General features: G+C 42.5%; 1 long non-coding RNA gene across 1 annotated transcript; it reads right to left on the reverse strand.

The window, feature by feature from the left end:
- Nucleotides 1–5,743: 5,743 nt before the first annotated feature.
- Nucleotides 5,744–8,797, reverse strand: LOC147599225 (uncharacterized). The gene is made up of 3 exons (XR_015259901.1): nt 8,746–8,797; nt 7,703–7,787; nt 5,744–5,846 (listed from the first exon to the last, which is right to left on the reverse strand). It is a non-coding gene; the product is annotated as an uncharacterized LOC147599225 (long non-coding RNA).
- Between the last annotated feature and the right edge of the window lie 11,325 nt (nt 8,798–20,122).

Genomic DNA, 20,122 nt, shown 5'->3' on the forward strand with positions numbered 1-20,122 from the left:
TGAGAGTAATTATTGCTAATATGAGCTCTCCCATAGAGAGACAAGGAGACAAATGCATGCACAATGGTTTTTGGTTTGAAGCTCATTTAAGAGGAGCAATGATCATTAGGGCCATAAAGATTTGTAGGAAAGAATTCCCTGGGATTTTTCATTTTTCTGCTGAGAAATTTAAAGCCTCTTGAATTTGGAGAAGAGAGTGGGAAAAAGTAGATCCTAGGCCACACTGTGATTCTACGTAAATCACTACAGTCCTATTGACATCAAAGAAACAACAGCAATTTATGTCATCTGATAAGCTGGCCATGAAATATACCCACAAAAAAAAACCAAAATAAACCAAAACAAAACAAAAAAAACACGCCAAAAAAAACCCCTCCAACCAACCAACAAAACCCACACAAACCATCTGAGGTCTAAAGGAGGTTAGATTTATTTTTAAACTTCATTCGTGGGAACTAGCACTGATGTTTCCAATGGTTGCTAAAGGGAAATTACCAGGAATAGGGATGTCATCATGGTTTCTTTACATAGGTAGACACAGCATATGGGCAGGAATTTAGTTCTACTGCCTTGCCTTCGTTATAGAAATTGCGTTTGTAGCAGTGCTGCAACCAGCCATTAGCTGTCCAGGAAATTTGTCTCCTTTAGTGAGCTTGCAGCATTGATCTGGAAGATTTTATGATGGTGGCTTCCACCCACGCCAGCAGGAAGTTCCCGTTCATTCACTAAGGTGCTCCCTCCGTTTCCCGCGCAATGTGGAAAGTGCTGATGAAGACTCAGGGAGGGACCAAAACTAAAGTGAACCCCATTAAGACAGGAGCTGCCTTCCTGTGTGTTTCATTATTAATACTGAGTTCAATTACTCTGATTTCTTCTGTTGATGAATTAGTAGCACCAGAACCAAGTCCCTGGCTGATACCCATTTGTCTTTGCTTATAAGTGCTAATGTGATCCTGTTCTTTTAAAATCAAACTCCTGCTTCAGTCACTTTACATCTTTGCAACACTAACTGTCTTTTCACTAATTGGTTCTGTGTAAATGAAACAAGCTGAAAAACACTGTGGCATCAATAAATATTAATAAGTTATTGTTTGTTTTCTTTACCTTGCTTATGAATTCATACAAAGACAGTGCTAAGACATTAACTCCAGTCTATTAATTGCCACCTGATAATTGCCACCTGATACTTTTCTCCTGGATAATTAGGTACCCATTAGTTCTAATCAAGTAGTTACTTAATTATTGCAGTAATTAGTCTAATGGACTAGCAAATTGAAGCTTTATCACTTTTGGATACTTAATGTTCCTGACAGAGTACTTCACAAGTATCAGGGTTCCTGATTCAGCAGCCTGCCATCGATGAACCCCCTGCTGCCATTTCCACCCCACCCACACTGTTCCCCAACACAACTCTGATATGTGAAGCCAGAGGCGACATAAATTTGAGTCCTTCTTCCTTCTCTTTCCCCTTCCCACCCCTGTCTATTCCCCCCCTCCTGTGCTCTCACTGCTCAGCTCATTCCACGCCAAAATAACTTTGTTGGGAAATTAAATAACATCTTGGCATGGAGATCACATGCACTAGGTTGTACAGCAGTGTGATTCAAAGAAAGGAGCTAATGTTGGCAGGTGTGGGAAGAAAAAAGCAACTGTGAGGGGAGAAATAATAAAAAGCGTTCATGAATACTCATATACAGCCAGGCTTGGAAAAAAAAAACGGAGAAGAGCAAAGACGACTGGTGGTAAATGAAGGCATGGCTCCAAGGTCTGAGACTGGTAATAGGTCTCTCTTTCATGTCCAAATGAGAGGTGAAAATCTAACAGAGATTTTTAGTGAATAAAAACATGGGAAGTCTTTTTTTTTTTTTTCTGCCCATGGTCTCTGTACCACAGAGTTGGTGGACAAGAGGCTATTAGCATTTATCTGCCCCACGGTTTTATAATCAATATCATACTTCGTTCCAAAGGGCTGTCAATCCCACGCTTCCACGATATTCAATTCAGAGAGATATGTGAAATGCCACCCTCACCCCTGTACTCTGTCCATGTACTAGTCCATACTTCATCCTTGTGCATCGCACTTGCTTTTGGGTACTAATGTGTTTGAGGTGGATACTACACACATAGACATTTAGGAGCATTAAATGTGGATTTTTCTCTCCCATTGATCATCTGATTCAGATTCTCTCAAGTCTCTTTATGTCAGATTTGTATCAGAATTGATCGTCAAGCCCTTTGGCAAGTGTCATCTGCCCCAGGCGTTGCAATGTGTAACGTATAAGCACTCATTGTACTGGGAAGGAGAAAAAAAAGATTGATTCTGACCAGAAATAAAGAGGCTAATTCCATTCAATAATGCTTGACAACTTGATAATGGTTAAACTACTTCACATATGTGGTAAGATTATGTATTCTGAAATAGATGTATTTATCTTTCTTGATCAGATAACTCATGTTTCCATTGCTGCTAGCACTGTGGCACAGTCTCGGATCTTGTCTGGAGTTACAGGCTCTGCAACACGCCTTGAGTGGGTCCTGACGGAGGGGGCTGTGTTTCCAAATAGCCAGGTAGCTGGGTTTGCTTTTTATGGATGGCAAGGTAGAGGCCGGTGGCAGGGAGGAGAAATGACTCTTACGCGCCTGGGTTTTGACCTCCTGTGTAACTGGAACAAGGCCACGTTGTGGGTCAGAGGTCTCTTAAGTGCCAAAAGATGGGCAATTTAGGTTACCACATATGGACCAGAGTTCCCTAGTTTGTAATGTAATGCATATTCATAGACCAAAATAAACCCCACACCCTGGTATCCTTACAAACATTGGAATTTAACCTACCTATTGACCTCAGTATGTTCGTATTATCAAAGCTGAGAAGGCAACAGTTTTCTGAAGAAACAAGTAAATTACTAACTTCATTCCTCCTAATTCTTCTTACTGCATGCAAAGCAGTGTCCTTTTTCAGATACTTTGCACTCTTACCCAAAATACGACAGACCGTGACAGAGAAGTCACCAGTTCCTGAGTTTTCTGCCGTAGCTCCATATGCGTCCATCACAACTGGCTGTGAATGCTCGTTTCCTCTGAAGTTACTCTTTAGGTAATAAAACCTTATGCCGCTACTGAAAAATCATACCACAAAACTGTTTAAACACCTGTGCGAGGCCACTGAGCAATAACAATTACATGCATTGGAAGTAAAATTAGGCAAAGTATACTCGGCCCATTAAGAAAACGTATTGCTTGAAGCTACAGTGCCTCAGGAAGCCTAGATCTTGCTCCTGGTGCTGGCTGTGCAGGAGAGGGCTGCCGGTCCTGTTCAGCATGGGACCTGTACTGACCTGAATTCAAGTGTCTTGAGACCATCGTTGCTGTCGAAGGTTCCCAGTGGCAGAAATCTAGTAGAGAAAGCTTTTGATGGTGAGAAACAGTCACATTCTCATCCATCAATGGCTGTAAATTGTAACTGATACTAAAAAGTAAGCAAAGCCACCTGAGGAAGGCAGAAAATCTTGGAAAATCAGTGACTGCTGGATCCACCTGCGCTCCTGAGTAGTTTTGCTACTGCAGGTACCTAAGATCATATATGAGCCCCTCAACGTGCGGCCAAGAGCGGGCAAACACCGACAGCCTCACTCAGTCTTCCCAAACTGCTCAGACATCCGTGTCCCGCTGTGAGCAAATGTGGTCCCGAGACAATTCTCCGGGGGAGCGCCCCACACGTGGGGGTGAGGGCAGCAGGGCAGCAGGACAGGGGCACCCATCAGGAGGGTCTCACGCATGCTGTGCCGTGCCAAGGCTAAATAGAAACCGTCTGTCTCCAGCGCTATCGATCCAGCACAAGCACTAAATTCATTTTAAGGATGCTGAGAAAGAGTGAGTAAACTCTACGTGACAGATGTTAGTCACGTTGCTTAATGTACTACTTGAAGGTGTTCAGATGCTCTGGTGATGACAATGAAAATAAAAACAATGCAGGATAGAGTGAAACAGGCTAAGAGAGGATTTGCAGTTTTAAAAAGCTAAAAAGGCTTTTCTAGCTTGAGGGAGAGTAAATATCCTAGCATCCACATCATCGATTTTCCCTCTGGATCTAACTTTGAAGCACTTGTACAGTTCTTCAGAAATGACACGGCAACAAGCAAATTAGAAGACAAACTGAGAATATCTTTTATGTTGGGAATGCCAGGAGAAATTGTCCAATGATTACTGAAAGAGAAAGATGCAGAACTCATTAAGGCAAGATTGCTTGGAAAGCTTATGATGGTGTTGCACGTGAAACAAATAAAAGCAAAAAGAAATAAAGAAGTAAAATCCTTAGGACCATTTCCCCACTTCTCTCTATGCACAGGCTCAGTTGCAATCAATTTTTGCTTGTAACAATTCAGCAGTTTAAGATCTCCATAATGGTTTAGACCACTGCTGCTCAAAAGGTTGCACAGCTTTTGGAAAAGCCAGCCTGTTGTGCTGGGGAGGAGCGTAAGCGCAAAGGGAAGGAACAATCAGGGAGGCAAGCTCTAAATCTAAAATCTTTTTATGGGATGTGGGTTATTATTGGAAAGACCCTAGTCTTCACCTCTTTGAGGAGTTCTCTGAGCACTTCTTTTATACTTTTTATCATTTTCTTGCTTTTGCACACATGGAATAAATGCCAGCCCATAGGATACAGGGGATAAGACAAGATGAAAGACAATCGTTCAGCATTCTGCCAGTGAATAAAGCAGAGCTGTTTGCCTGCATGGGAAAGTTAGTAGCAAAGTATCTACAAGGTGACATGCAGAACACTATACGGTTCCTCCTGAGCACTTCTGGTGAGCATTAAGTGCACGATACCTCGCACAAAGCTAATAGGAATTTTGCCTAAGGGAGGCCCCTGAAATGTTAGTGAGGGCTAGCTAATTCACAGGCAGGCTGGCCCTTGCTCCTCTCTCCTGACTGCCACGAGCAGCCACATCCTGGGTCCTGCTGATGAGAAGAGTTTGGGACCCAAGAATTTCAGTGGCAAAACTGCACTGAATAAGCAGTGGGTGGCAAGCAGAGTCTGAGGAAACCGGGGTGATAGGTTGGAAAGACACTCCAAGCCATAATTTCATCTTTCTGGCATAACTGGACAGAGAGGCAGGAGTATGAGAGGAGTTACAACACTCCTGACCCTCAAGAGATGCACCACCGGCCATCAGGAGGAGGTGTGAATGGCTGGGCCACCCTCCACTGCTGTGTCAGGGGAGGACTAGACCAAGCACACCTGTGCCAGCTTCTTGGCCTTCTGTAGCTGGTCTTTGCTAAAGGTTAGGGACATGGAAACGGGCAAAGGATGGTATCTGGCTGTAGTTTCTCATTCTGATATTCAGGTGAATCTAGGTGAAGTAAGCACCTAATGCTCAAATGCCGTTCTCCCTGCATGACATCTGTCTTCTGTCATTCCAGTGCAGAAAAGCCTGAGTAGGTACCACCTCTCCTACCTGTTGCTGCAAGGGAGTTGCAGGATCCCCCTCTAGCAGCATGCACAGCAATGACAGAACCAGCACAGCTGTCCCAGCCTGCACTAGCCCCCCAAAAACAGCCCTGGGGAGTTTGAATGTCCTCTCACATGCCTTCTTAAAGCAGCAAGTAACCTACTTACCTGCTAATCCTGCTTTCTTGACCCCATTCTGATGATCCTAGTGTAGGTCCGGCGTTGAGATGATCTCAGGGTTCAAGGGAAGAGGGAGGAGGATCGATCACTCCGAAGTCTGGGTGTATGGATGGTTGAACCCCTGAATGTGGGGATTTTTGGTGTTTGCTGTGTTTTGGATTTTTTTGCAGGTTGTTCTCAGATGCCTGTCAGGCTGGGCCATGATGAAACCCAACATCTTGCAGAGACATAAAATGGAAAACAGGCAACTCATCAGAAAAGTAGCAGCTGTTTTACACCATCACAAAACAAAATCATCATACACTAAAAACTAGATTTAGCAGTTTAAAAGAGCTACTAACAGAAAATTAGCTGGAGACAACTGCGTGGTTTTGTAACTGACTGCTTCACTCAAACGCCCTAATTCATGTAAAAACAACTTAGGAAACATTAAACGGCTGATGCTTTTGGAAAGAGGAAGAGCATTCAGACATTCAACTGCTGCTTAGGAAGAACGTGGAGATTTATTACATCACCTTTTTTTTTCTTTTATGAATTTTAAATAAGCATTGTGTCAAAACTGCCACCTCTTAAATAACAATGATGCTATAGTCCTCCTGACAGAGGGAGACACCAGCTTTTATTGGCAAGTCATTTGTATTTACTGCGGCCTGAAAGCCAGCAAAAAGGTAGTACAAAACTTTAATGGTGAATGAGATGGAATAAGAAGGCCTTGAGCACTTTGGATCATCAAATACTTCAATAACTGGATATGGCTGTTCATACACCCATAAGTTCATACACATGGAGAGGATATAAAGACTCAATTGCCATATGAATGGGCTTTCTGCTGCCTTCTGGAAACTCATATGCATACACAATCTGCTAGATACAGGTGCAATACAAGCTTTCTTTTGGCCCAGCTGTATTTCCCACTGAGGATGAAAATTTCCCTGTGCTGTAGATACATCCTGCCCATAACCTGTGCAACTTCTGAGGGCTAGAAATTTGCCTGGCAAGAGGTTCAGCTAATCACTTTACTGCCAAAGGGTATGCAGCTTGGCCAGAGGTCTGTCATCTTGTAGCCATTAAGGGGTTATTCCTGATTGCTTGGGACTACATTTAATTTGTCCATACAATTGATAAGATAAGAATTTGTTTTATTTTTTATGTGAAGCAAGTGCCCTACTCTGGCTGACGTGCTTCTGTCTCTCCCATGGTGACAAGTCTCTTCATCTGTGCGATCCGACCTTGCCTGTCTTAGGTGATTCTTCCACTGAGTCCCATCAAACTCACACCTGAGGAAGGAATTCAGGGGTGGATACAGAGTAAAGGAGGAAAAAAGTTTAAGCTGAGGTCTGGCTATTTGTTCTGTGCAGACAAGTAGTGGCCCTGAACATGTCCTTTGTCTCCTAACAAATTGTAAAAGTGGGAGCATAAAAAGTGCCCCATTCTTCAAGGGTATTTTTGTTTAGATCCTATTCTTCAAAAGACTATATATAGATGTAAGAGTGTAGTCGCAATTCAAAGTTTGAAAAGCTACAGACTCTTACAGACAGTCTCTGATGGATCTGAATTTTTCAGCTAAAGAACATCTATGCTCTTGACCTGAGACCTAGATTTCACGTTTTAGGAATTAAATGAGCCTCATTTTCTAAAAGACATTAGACCAAGGCTGGGCTATCCAAAGGATGGCTTCAGGATTTAGATTAAGACATTGTCACGTCAAGGAGACTTAAAACTTGACATATCTTGTTTCTGTTGAAAAGCCAGATCTACTTTGTTATACCCCATTGTGGCTTGTTATGTGCAAGAGGCAAAGGAAAAGTGGAGGTTGTTCTGGGTTTAACATCTCTTCCAGGATTTTCTGCAGTAGCAGAGTGTAAGGCTCAGTGACCCAGATGATCTGGGTCCCTGTTCCAAATTTATCCTAAGACTGTGCCAAAAACCTGCCAAAATATAAGGGAAATATTTGTGACCTCTGCCAAACTGTGAAGCCTCTAGGTCTGAGATACTTCAGATGATTTGATTATACTGAAGGAGTTGAACCTGAAAAAAAGAGGGGTGTGAAAGGAAAGGAAAGGTATTCCCTACCTGCTGCTGCAAAGCTGAAGCATGTGTCTGAGCTCTCATCCTCCTTCCATACAGAAATCCCGCTTTTCTCAGGAGAGTGTTCAACCTGATTTAAAAAAAAAAAAAAAAAAAAGAAAAAATTGTGATAGGGACAACGAGAGGCAAGGAGAGGAGAGACTTCTCCCTTGAAAAGGCCATATTCAGCCTCAAGGGATTGGAGCCTGCACCCTTCTCTTGCTGGAAACACTGAAATTCAGGTTGTGTCTCACAGGTACGTCCCAAAGTGGGGTCTTCTCAGAGCTGGGCAGCCACTAAAGACACCCAGATGAGCAGCTGACATGAACAGAGAACCTCACAGCAAGCACGATGCAGAGCCAGAGGAGAGACCAAGTGATCTTGTTTCAGATCAGAGGGATGGCTCTAAGTGACCTGTAAAGACAATCCCGGAGCCCTGAGCCACAGCATTAAGAGCCAAGACACCACTAGCACTTCTGAAGTAGTTATTAGTGACTGAAGTAGCACTTGTCAACTGCGACTTCAGTTTCAAGTAATAGTTTAACAGCATCAACTTGAAGAAAGGTTATATCTCAGTGTGTCTGGTGTGCTGCTGACACTTAAAGGAAATAATTGGTAGACTTAGAGCAAGGGCAGACACCAGTGGTAGAACAGGAGAGGAGGCTGGATACTCAAAACAGAACTTCAACAATACTGTGTGAAACGAGCCGGGAATCCATCCTGAGCCCTGGCATAAAAAGCACGAGGAAGCTGTAACTCAATCTGCAGAAAGAGCCCTGTTCTCCCCACCGTGAGCCATGCTGCTGTGACATTTGAAGACTCATCTACATTTGCAGTTTGCAGCCCTGTCCTAACAAGAGGACAAAAACATGTTGCCCCTTGCAATTCTTGGCCGGCTTTTCGGAAAGCACTAGTAATGCAATCTCCAGCCAATTTTTGGCTTCAGGACAGCAAAGTTCAAGAGAAAGCGTATGTGTGTGTACGTGTGTGTGTGCTGTGGAGGAGAAGACAGGAAATCATCTGGAATGAAGTGCACAGTCTCATTTTACCTGTAGTTTGGCTGTGTGACACTAAAACAGAGGAATTAGCATGCAAATCCAGCAGTCCCTTGGCTGTCATCACCTTCCAATTAGCTGCGTTTGATTTCAGCAGGCGCTGATGGATCGTGTCAGCAGGTGAGGTAAGATGTCTGAAAGGTGGTCAGGCTGCCACGGGCAAGAGAAGGCTGTGCGCATGCATGTTTTTCCCCTGTGCTGGTTGCTGGAATGATGCTGGCCTGCCAAAACAAAAGCACTGCTGTCACTCTCTGACCAGGGGAACTGATTCTGAACTCGGTGCTCCTGCATTTCTGCAAACATTGGTGTAACAGGCAGAGCAGCTGAAGTCAGATGGTCTCATCCACCAGTGATCAAGGTCAAAGCGTGGACATCTCAAACACGTGGTTTGGAAATGTGTTTCCGGTTACCCTCTCATTCTATTCCCGTACTGCCATTTCAAAACCCTTTTCTAATTTATATTATTTATTACCAGCATTGCATGAGGCATCTCTAAGTCCCCTTCACAGCGGTTAGGGAGCTGCTGTGCTTGGTGCTGTAGAAATATAAAATCTTGTTCTCGTCCCAGGAAATGCACAAGCAAAACCAAGGGAAGAGGAACTGGCAAAAGAGCAGAAGAAAATAGTGTGGTAACCTGCACGAGCATAAAATACAGAATACAGTTGCATCCAGGGAAGGGGAGCTTTGCAAACATACTTCTCATAAGGAGACTGTGTGTATGTTCTAGCCAGCCAGTCTGAGAGGGTGGATGGGGCTCTGGCTCCTTGGCTGCCTGGAAGACCTGCTCCTGACCGTAACCAGCAGTGTTTCAGCAGACCAAGCTAAAGTGGTAACATGTGAGTGATTCAGAAGATTGCCTTGGAAGGGAAGAGTAACTTGTATTTGTTGAAAGAGAAGATCTGCCGTGGAAAAAGATCGTCTTTCCAGGGGAAGGAAGCCAAAACAGCAATGATGTGGTCAAACCAATAAGGCAGAGAAATTACATTTACAGAGTAGTTTTGAAAAACAGTTATGTAATCCAATTTGTCCAGAAAAAAAAAATGCATGTTTGCACAGATAAAATGCAAGTCATTCTGAGCCTCTATAAGAGTTTCAGTTGTCTGGAGGACCAGCAAAGTCAACATATTTTCTGTTTGTTATAAATAAAACTCAGAAAGACATAGACATATTCTGTATGTCATAAATGAGAGGGAGGTGAGCAAGTTGAATAAATTGCTTACATTAGAAGTCTTAGTAACTGGAAATGTGGGCCCCAGGTCACGATTGAAAAAAGGAGAGAAAAAGAAGTGAGATTTTGTGGAGGGGAAATGTCAAAGTCACTACCTGAAATTTTACTTTTGGTCAAAAGAAAATAGGTCTGGAGTGGACTTGTGAGTCGTTGTCATGGCAGTGATACTTGAGTTTGTACATGCAGATGAGATTGCCTAGAGAAAGGTATGGGAGCAGAAGAGGAAGAGACTAAGGCTTAGTATTGGTGAAGCCAACACAAAATTGGAGGGTGGGGAGATGACGAGGAGGCTTCAGTCAACAAAAGCGGCATCAGTAGAGGACTGAGTCACAGATGCTGAGAAGGACAGATTTCAAAAAGTAAACAATACTGTCAAGAATTGCTGATGGGTCAAGAGACTGAGGCTGTCGTAGTGCTGTCAAGCGTTGCCCAATAAATACAGAAAGGTTTTGTTGAGAGCTATTTCACTGGGATGTAAGGTTGGGTACTTAGGACTGAGAAGGTGGAGAAAGCACATTGAGCAAGGCTAGATAAGAAAGGGAGCAGGGTTCCCAGAGAGGCAAACAGAGACAAAGAGCAATGCTTACGAATGGAAGGAATAATGCATTGTATTATGAGAGCCTGAGAACAGAGAACAGTGAAAGGTTCAGGAGTATGAGAAAGGAAATGAGAGGGGAAACTAAAGATCAAGAGATGAAATTAGACTTCTGGGTTATAAGGGTAAGAAAAGAAGAAAAATGTTTGTGACTGCGATGGGAAAGGAAGACAGGGAAAACAATTTGATTCAATTTTCTCTTCAGAGAAATCAGCAAAAGCCTGTATGCTATAGTATAAACAAAGATAAAAAGGGGAAAGTTGAGGAATAATTCAAAAATGCAGTTGGAAGAAGATATGAGAGATGGGGACCAGGGGCTGGAGGAGTGAAAGAGAGAGGATGTTACCAGGGAAGAGGAGGCAAAAGGAGGAAGAAGTGAAACTGAGGTGGCTCTGATAACTGTACCAATAAAGGGCCAGGATGGGACAACCATGAGGAGGATCCAGGGAGCAGAATAGATTCCAGCTCCGGCTTGACCTTCAGAAAGGTCATTGAATTTATTCTAAAGGAAAAGAACAATGAGAGAAGAATTTAAGCTACTGTTAGTAACAGCATACTATTTAACTGTAATAATAATACTAATAGTACTCTGATCTATACATCATCTGTTTCTGCTAGTTTTGATTATCTTAAAAGAGAGCATGTCAGAGAAGCTTGAAAGAGCACTGCCACCTTTGGCACCTACCCCAAATCAGGCCTGCAAATCCACCCTGTGTCTCACTCGGATTGAGAGTTTCTGTCCTTGAAATGTTAAACTCATTATCTGGTAGATGTGGACAGTGTTGTGTCTCGCAGATCCAGAAGAAATTTGACATGAGTATGTCATGGGAGTGGGGAGGGAAACAACTGCTGAGAAATGTTGAAAGTGAGCGCATGTATTTTTGGCAGAGGATACCAGCCAGACATGTCATCTGATAGCATCCATGGAACTGGAAGACTGGAAATGAACTGCATTACAACAAACAAAGATTTCACAACTGCAAGCAGTACCCTGACATTTATATTATCTCTCTTTGACACAACCTGATGGGCTGGGCTGGACTGCAACAAAGCCCATAGCAACATCCACTCACTTCTGGCCCAGTCCACCACCACCTCTGCCATACACCTTTCATACTGTCTTGGGAAGGAAGGAGATCAGACACATCCTGATGCTCTTTGCTGCAGGAAGGCCAGTTCCTGGATCAAATGCTCAGCTAACAAGTGCCGGCAGTGCTTTCACCTTGCTCTGATTGAGAGGCACCTTGTGATGAGCCACAGCCATCAATGCAAGTCGACAAGATCCATCTAGAGAAGAAACATGGTGGGGTCAGGAAAGGTTCCCCTTCTCCAGGCTATTCTGTGCTTTGACACTGAACCAGAGTGACTCCTTTGACCTCAGTGGAGTTACCCTGATTTACCTGGTGGTAGTAGGGAGCAGAATCCAGCCCAATAAATTATATCAGTTTTACGGGGTTTGTGTATGAGAGAAAGGGAAGTCCAGACCCTCGGTCCCTAGGGCTACTCTGGGGGCTGACTGTCAAGGTGTGTTTTTTATTGTGTGTACCGCTTGTCTGATGATAGGAACTAAATTGAGAAGAGGCTTATTTCTCACAGGCCACTGAGCAACCAGAATGTGCTAACTGTCATACGTAGGAAGCACTCAGGTGTCGGGATTGTCAAGAGAGAAAGCGCAGCGCTTTTTATTAACTGCAAGAGCAATCAGCTCTGTCTGGGTCTGCTCAGTCTTGTGGAAACACATAGTTCACACTGGGCAATGCTCAGAGGCTTAACACAGGTATCAACACTGTGCCTCTGGTAATAACTTCACGTTAGAGCTGCTGCATTATGGACAGTTGCATAGGCACAGCTATCCTTGTGGCACTTGGTCGTCTCATCTCTTGAAGGCATTTGTGGAGCCTGAATAGGTCTAATGTTGCACGATTTAACAGCTTATTTAAGCTGTATTTTGTCTTGCCCTCTGAGGTCTTGTGCGGTTTATGCCAAGGCTGCATGCACCCCTTTCACGTGGCATGGTGCTCTGCTCTAAGCCTGGGTGTGCTGGTTCAGCCTCAGGCCTGAACAAATGCTGCTGCTTCAGGGTTTTGGACCAGAGGGATGTTGCCAGGCAGTGTGGTGCATGTCAGAGGGACCCTAAAAAGAAACGGGGTGATGAAGTTTAGTGCAAGACTTTCATAGCCTCCTTAAGTTAAGGACAGCTCCACTGAGTCCTTCCCTGAAGGATGGGAAAATATTCCTAAATTTGGAAGGCGTAAATTTTATTTTAGTTTGCGTTTAACTTGTTTGAAATTAAATTTGGTCTAAACTCAACCACAATTGAAAAAAAAAATCACAGTTTTGAAAAATAGTTCTAGCGGCAGCAATGCCTTTTGCTGGTGGTAAAAGGGTCAAATATGGTCCAGGTTTCATTTGCATTCTGACACTGTGTCAGCACGGGACTCTGCAAGAGGAGCTCAGGGTCTTTCTCTTCTCAGGTAGGAGATCTTCAAACACCACGACCCAAAGCAGAACCAGGCAGCATGCAGAGGAAAGAGGCTAAATACCCCCCAAATCTCTAAATTGCTTCTTCACTGCCTAGAGGTTATCAAAAATGGTATAAAAGGTTCAGTCTCTGTCAAGGAGTCAGTACCTAAGTGAGAGCTGCTGCATCTCAAGAAGCACCAGAAGTGGGGGAAATCTCTAACCTGTTGCCTCAGCTGGGAGTTTTCTGCCTGAAGTGATTGGTCTATTACATTTCCCTAACATAAAATCAGCACACAATTAAATATATATGTGTGGGCAAAGTTCCAGTCTGTTTACTTCACCGCTTTACTCAGGGAAAGCTCTGAGAATAGCATTAAAGCAAGAGGCCAGCTGGGCCAACAGAAATGTTCACGGCTGGCTGCAGTGCAGCACACAGTTGCAAACACAGAAAATATCCCACTGCATCAGAAAGAGAAAAATGAAATCCATGAGGCACAGTGGCCGCTGCGGCGGCTGGGTCTCTCCCTTTTCACATGGTCAGGGATGCTGAACAGCCCTCTCTGATTACTCCAGAGTGAAACACTGCCTCGCAGTGCCGTACGAAACGCAGAGCCTCAGCGCCGTGCGTGCGCTTCCCTGGTTCGTCGGGGCTGGCTGCACATTTTGAGGACAAGTGAAGTGATACATCCTGTCTTCAGAGAAGGGTCGGTCAGCTGTACGGCAGTTTGTGCCCTTAGCAGGTGCTTCAATGTCAAAGGTATTAAAGCTGGTTATTTTCAGCGCTGTGCCAAGTGTCGTACAGGCTTGTTCCTCCCCTACCCCCATTCTAATTAAATTTATAGGCAGCTGCTATGAGCTCAACTAAGAGTTGAGCTGTCAAGTGAAGAAAGCAGCACCAGCAGCACAAAACCCTCCAGATGGAAAGACAGAGTTTCTGATGGTGGCTGTACTTTCTGGAAATTCTCTCTCAAGCCTCATCTCTCATGCGTTTCCCGATATATCTCACCCTTCCCTCTGTCTCTCACGTACCCAGGTGCACACACGTACACACACACAGAGGCACGTGCCCATCTTGTGAGCTATGTGCTACAGTGCCTGCTTTGGTAGATTGCCCTTGTCTATACAGGAACATATATAATGTATAGCTAAGGGCTGTATCCTTCTGTCAGCTACATCACTGTAATGCAGACTTCTCCAGCAATGAATATACCCCGGAGGATTTAACCCTAGATGGAGGCTGTTCTGATTGTCAGTGGAGTTGGTGAGAACAGCAAGTTTTGCAGCTCTCAACTGATGTTGCTACAACTGCACAATGCAAACTTGTCCCAGAGTTTGCACCTCATTCACCACCAGAAGACTTGTTAGAACAGTGCCATGGGCAGGTCCCTAGCAAATTGGAACAATCTTGGTCACTGCTCCAAGACTTATTTCCCTAGCAAGGCACAAAACTGAAGTCTTCACATGGTTTACAGTGAACGTGTCCTGCAGCTTTCAGCTTTACGTTAAACCATCCCTCCAGGCTTCGGTGTCTCAAAGGACCTCTATAAAGACTGGCTGAGTAGTGCCTCCAGAGACAGTAGCACGTCAGGGGATGAGGCAGCCCCAGGACCTACAGGATATTCTTTTTCCCCTTCCGGAATTCACCTGGAGTACCCCTGCCTTAGACTGAGAGATGTGATGAGATCACAGCCAGCAGTAAAGTGGCAGCATGCCAGACAAATATATTTTCTATAGCCCTTCCAAGGATCATGTTAGCAAAGCAACTTCGAGCTCCACTGTGTTGTTGCCTGCACACTCTGTGGAGAGCACTGGCTGTGTGGCACAGCAGAACACGCATCCAGTTCATTTCCCTTTGGCCAGATTGAAGGAGGATGACAATTCTGATAAAGTTATCCCATCCGGAGGCTGCCCACAAAGTCACTATGGAAGGAGGCTTGGTGGAGGTTTGCAATGTGGTGTTGTACACTTTCCAGTTGGCTTTGACGTAAGTTAAACAAACAGGAGGATGATGTGATTCTGATATCTGCATCTCCTGGATGAGATGTTGCATGGCAAAGCCCAAACCTGATCCACAGAATTTTCAGAAGAACTCCTCCCTCAACCATCCTACTACCACTGTGATTCCTAAGGCAGTTTTCCAAAACTATGAAAAATCAGAAAAGGGAAGGACGTACAGGGACTGAGAAATAAAAATTTTCTTTTTGGTAGAGCAGGGAACCTTTAAGAGGTGTTGAGTGTTCACAAAGGATAGGGGTGCTGAGGGTAGATGGAGTTCTTCCAAAGTCAGGCATCAGGTTTTCCCTGTTAGTATTTACTCTGCTTTGGAAAAAAAAAAAAAACCACAAAAAAAACCCCAAAAAACAAAACAAAACAAACAAAAAAAACCCACCACAACCCCCCCACCCCCACCCCCCAAACAACAACAATAGCAGCAGCAAAATGAAACTGCAGAGCTGACAATGTTAGAAAATCTTCCTTTATGTGCTAGTGGTAGGTGAAGCAGAGAAACAAGTACATGTGATGCATGGTACCCTCTTAAAGTAAAATCAAAAGATTGGGGATCAGGGGCAGTTTAGGCCTCCTCATGAATGGCTAAGGTTTAAGATGCTCTGAGATATAATCTGAACAGTTTTTCATCCTTTCCCCCCCTCACACAGAGGATAATCAACACTGTAAAATGCAGTAGGCTCGGTGTACCCCTTTCTGATGTCAGGGGCCCATTTTAAGGTCAATGATTGAGATGCTCTGATAGTGCCAGCTAAGTTTTTGCGTCTGTTACTAGGATTTTACTCACTAAGTACTCTTAAGACAATATATGTTCATTAGTTTACAAGAAGATATAATTACCTCTCCAAACTGTACCATGTTTCATTTGCTCCTAACCTTCTGATTCACCTAGGTAGGTGGCAACGACTGCATTTGCTCACTGGTCATTACCAAATTAGTTGCATGATAAACCTTTTGCAACATACCTTTTAGGAAAAAAAAAAGTAAAATGAATAATGAGTTGATCATTTCTTTCAACATGCTGTAATTTTTATTAATTTAACTTGAGCAAATTTATTAGAAGGGAGGGAGAAAGAGAGGGAGAGAGCTTGTATTCCTTTGAACTCATGTTGCGAAAGAGCCAAACAATGGGAAAATTTCCAAAGGTAGTTATATTTTAAAATCCACATTAATTATAAATCCACTTATTCTTTGTAAAGGCAGGGGCTGCAGCCTGGTTGGGGGAGGGTGTAGGGGGTCATGTATAAATTGTCTCCCAAGGACCCCACTGAAATTTCCATAGCATTCACCATATGACACTGATGTGTGAAAATTGACATGAAGATTTGAAAATTGGGACCGAGGGAGACCAAGCATAAAATAACTTCAATTTTGTGCTCTCTCTGTCTCTCGGAGGAATAGTGCAGTGGACTGACCAACACAACACAAACAAGCGAAGGGGAGAGAAAAAAAATATTCAGGGAGAAGGATAGGAGTTATTAAAGAGAAAACACACTCCTCACTCACAGAGAGAAAGGATGATCAATGGATTTAGTCACAGAGAAATTCAAGCAGAAAATTGCTGCTGTTTTTTATCTGAGGCAGAAAGTTTAACCAAACCAGAATTCTCTCAACTCACTCCAAGGCAAACTGTGAAGAAAACCACTGCATTTTAAAGCAGTGGGAGAATTGTGTATGTGTGTAAATTTTTGTGTGTGGTTTTACAATGTTAGGTGTCAAATGAATTATAAGGTAGAGTCCTCACCTTCAGAAGTCCTCGATATGGGAGATTTTATTCTAGTTTTTTTTTTTCTTTCTGTGGAACCCCAGACTCTGTACAACATCCTCAGTGGAAAGACTTTCTTTCCATCCATCTGTTTTCCCATATTCAGAAGTCATACACTAGAGTGGCCGTAAATACAAGGAAGCTGTCAGCTTGCTGTTTATAGTCTACCGTGAGTTTTGAAACCCCACCAAAATCAGAAAGCCAACCTTTTCTACTGTGGATGACTGTCAGGCTGTAGATAGATGGAGCCACTTTTAATAGCACTGCTATTAAAAGGGGAGTTCTGTTCCTTCTTCAGAATGAGGGTAAAACCTTAAAATCAGTAAAAATGAATCAAGAAAAGAACAAACCAATCAAAATTAAATATTTCAGGTCTGTCTCCTGTAACCTAAGTCGTACGGGTTTAATTGATTTGCTCTGGACAGATTGGCACAATTTTAAAATGCTATATACATCTGCTCAGGTGCTGTTCTTTGGGATGATTTTGTAACTCTGTGGTTTTTGAGAATTAGATTTTGATATTCTGGAGCCTCTTGCTAACACTTGCCTGAATCCATAAAAATCAACCTAGCTTTGGAACTGGAATGGGAGATTTTTTGAAAACCCAGATCTCTTATAACCTTGGTCTTAAAATTCCACATCTGATCTGGCCTATTTTAGGTAGATACTCAATACTCACCATCATCACAAGCGCTGAACAAGAGTCCTGTTGCTAGTGCTCTTATTTCCTTTTTGGATTACAAGTTGTTTGTTGAGCTCTGTTATCCCAAAGACATCTGCAAGACAATGGAAAGGCAAGTCTATACGTATCTGCTATGTATATAGATAGGGATAGAGATGAGATAGAGACACAGAAGATTGCTTTAGCTTTAAAACGGATAGATCTCTACTTACTGTAAGTCTTAAGGTTGTTCTCAGTCTGAGAAGATGCACTGTACAGTCTTGAACACTTTGCTGTCCCACCAGACTATTTTTCTCAGGCTTACTTACTTTATTTTATTTAGCTTTGTGGCACATAAGGTTCCTTGTGCTTGCTGATATGATGATCTACAAGACGAGTGTTCACATGCTATGGATCTCATTTATTACAAAGTGAAGTATATAATAATGAAAAATAGCTACAGCTATTCCTCCTCTCTCCAGGGTATTTCAGCACCCTTATGGATGACCGCACACATAGTCAGCGCCGTAGAAACAAATGGAGGGGAAATGCCAGCGCGTTGTTCGAAGCTGGAGGACTGAGTGCCTTTGGTCTAGAAGCATACTTGATCCATAGCTTCTGTTGAACGCATATTACAGACGGTACTGAAAAAAAAAAAAAAAAGTATTTATATTTTTTGAAACAGCACGCCTAGATGTGGAGCAGATGGGCCTTGTAGGAACTGGGGAGCAGGCAGAAAGGAGAACTCTCCATTGCAATGGCCTGTAGGAAGCATTTGTCAATAAACACCTTGAGGATTTTCAATAGTGTCCAAAGGAAAATGCCCCACGATTCATAGACTAACACAAGAGCTGCCCATCATTGGCTGTTAATGCTCTACTGAGCATGAAAACAACAGCGTGGAAACAATATGAAAGGGCCTTGCAGGTAATTTCACAGGGTAACAAGGAATGCCAGGCTTATTGTAACTACTGGCACTGGGGACAACAGAGTTAGTTTAAATTAAATGCTGGGACATTAGGACAGCTTCTGTGTTTCACACACTGACAGTTTTTTTGTAAATTTTGTATTTTGACTCATCTGATATAGTTAGATAAAATTAAATGGTTTGAGTTGCATTCAAAATACAGTTTTGAACTTCTTTCTACAACTAGGAAAACATTAAAAGTTACATTTAAAAAGTTACGTTAAAAGTTACATTTAAAAAGTTACATTAAAAAAAGTTACATTAAAAAAGTTACATTAAAAGTTACATTTTAAAAGTTACATTAAAAAAGTTACATTAAAAAAGTTACATTAAAAAAAGTTACATTAAAAAAAAAGGCAATTTTAAAGTCTCCTGGTGATCACCTAGTTCCAGCCACTGAAGCTTTAAGGATTATCATTAAAAATTACAAGAATTCACAACATTAGAACAGTAACAATGATGATTATATTAATAAGGGTTTAATATTACGTAAACAGAAAATAGAATATGAGGCCACAGTATCTACTGATTTCATTGCTTTCTTTTAGCAGCCTGTTGCAATATACTGGCCCTGAGCCAGCGTTGCCTTGAAATATAGTTCTGTAATGTGTGTGTCACAGAAGCTGTGTTTTATTTAAATACTTACATCTATTTGTACTGTGCCTGAACATGACAAGGTTGATGCCATCTTCCTCTTAATGAACTCACTTTGACGAGTTACTTTAAATTTACAAAACTGTGAGATCAGAATTTGGCCCAATACTGTCATTAGCACCTTTAAATTACTCAAGAAATCATTCTAAGGATTATTTCTTAATTCTAACAATAAAACAAATTCCTATAATGTTTCTATTTCCCTTTTTGTATTTCAAATGCTCTTTAGAGTACTTCAGTTTCTCACCTTAGATCTCTCTTGGTTTGTGTATGATCTTTATGGTCTTTTTCCTCTAAAAGACCCACTCATTCCAGTAAAGAACGATTTTTAAAATAATTTCTTTATTTGTGTATAATCACAGTACAGATTGCATCAAATGCTTTAGAACATACATATAAAACACTCCTGGCTGGTTTCATGCAGCTGGGAGATAGTTGTCTCCCTGTGAAGTTTGAGATGAAATATTCAAATATAAAGAAAAAGAGAAGGATTACACCTACCTTGAAAAGGTCTTCAGAAACCTGCTGGGGAGAGATCGGGGAGAAAAGATAGGAATGACATACCATGATTTTTGAGAAAGGATGGAAGAATCACCTCGATTACTGCTACGGGGAAGTGTTTTCAAGGTTACTTTCAACTCCAGAGCATCAGTAGCAAATAGCTTGCAAGCTATCCTGCAGATTCTAACTAGAAGTGTGATATTCACAGAAGGAAAAAGGACAGTTACAGGCCATGGAGTGCAGCATCATTGACACTGACCCCCAGCCACAGAGATTGGAACTATGTCTCTGAGTTTGACACAGGGCATATATATTGAAGTCAGAGGCAGTTTGGTGAAAATTCATTTTCTTGGACTACATAGTTGTGTCAAAATGCAAGTGCTTCATAAACAGCTTCAGAAGTAAAGACGGAAGAATAAAGTTCCCACAATTCTGAAATGTCAACTTTTAACGGTTTGGAAATAGAGCAGCTTGATGTTTGTGTTTAGTTTTTACATATATATGTTTAAAATAGTTTGTTTATTAAAAAA

The sequence above is a fragment of the Chlamydotis macqueenii genome, chromosome 12, assembly GCF_036417535.1.
Source record: "Chlamydotis macqueenii isolate bChlMac1 chromosome 12, bChlMac1.mat, whole genome shotgun sequence".
Lineage (NCBI taxonomy): Eukaryota > Metazoa > Chordata > Aves > Otidiformes > Otididae > Chlamydotis > Chlamydotis macqueenii.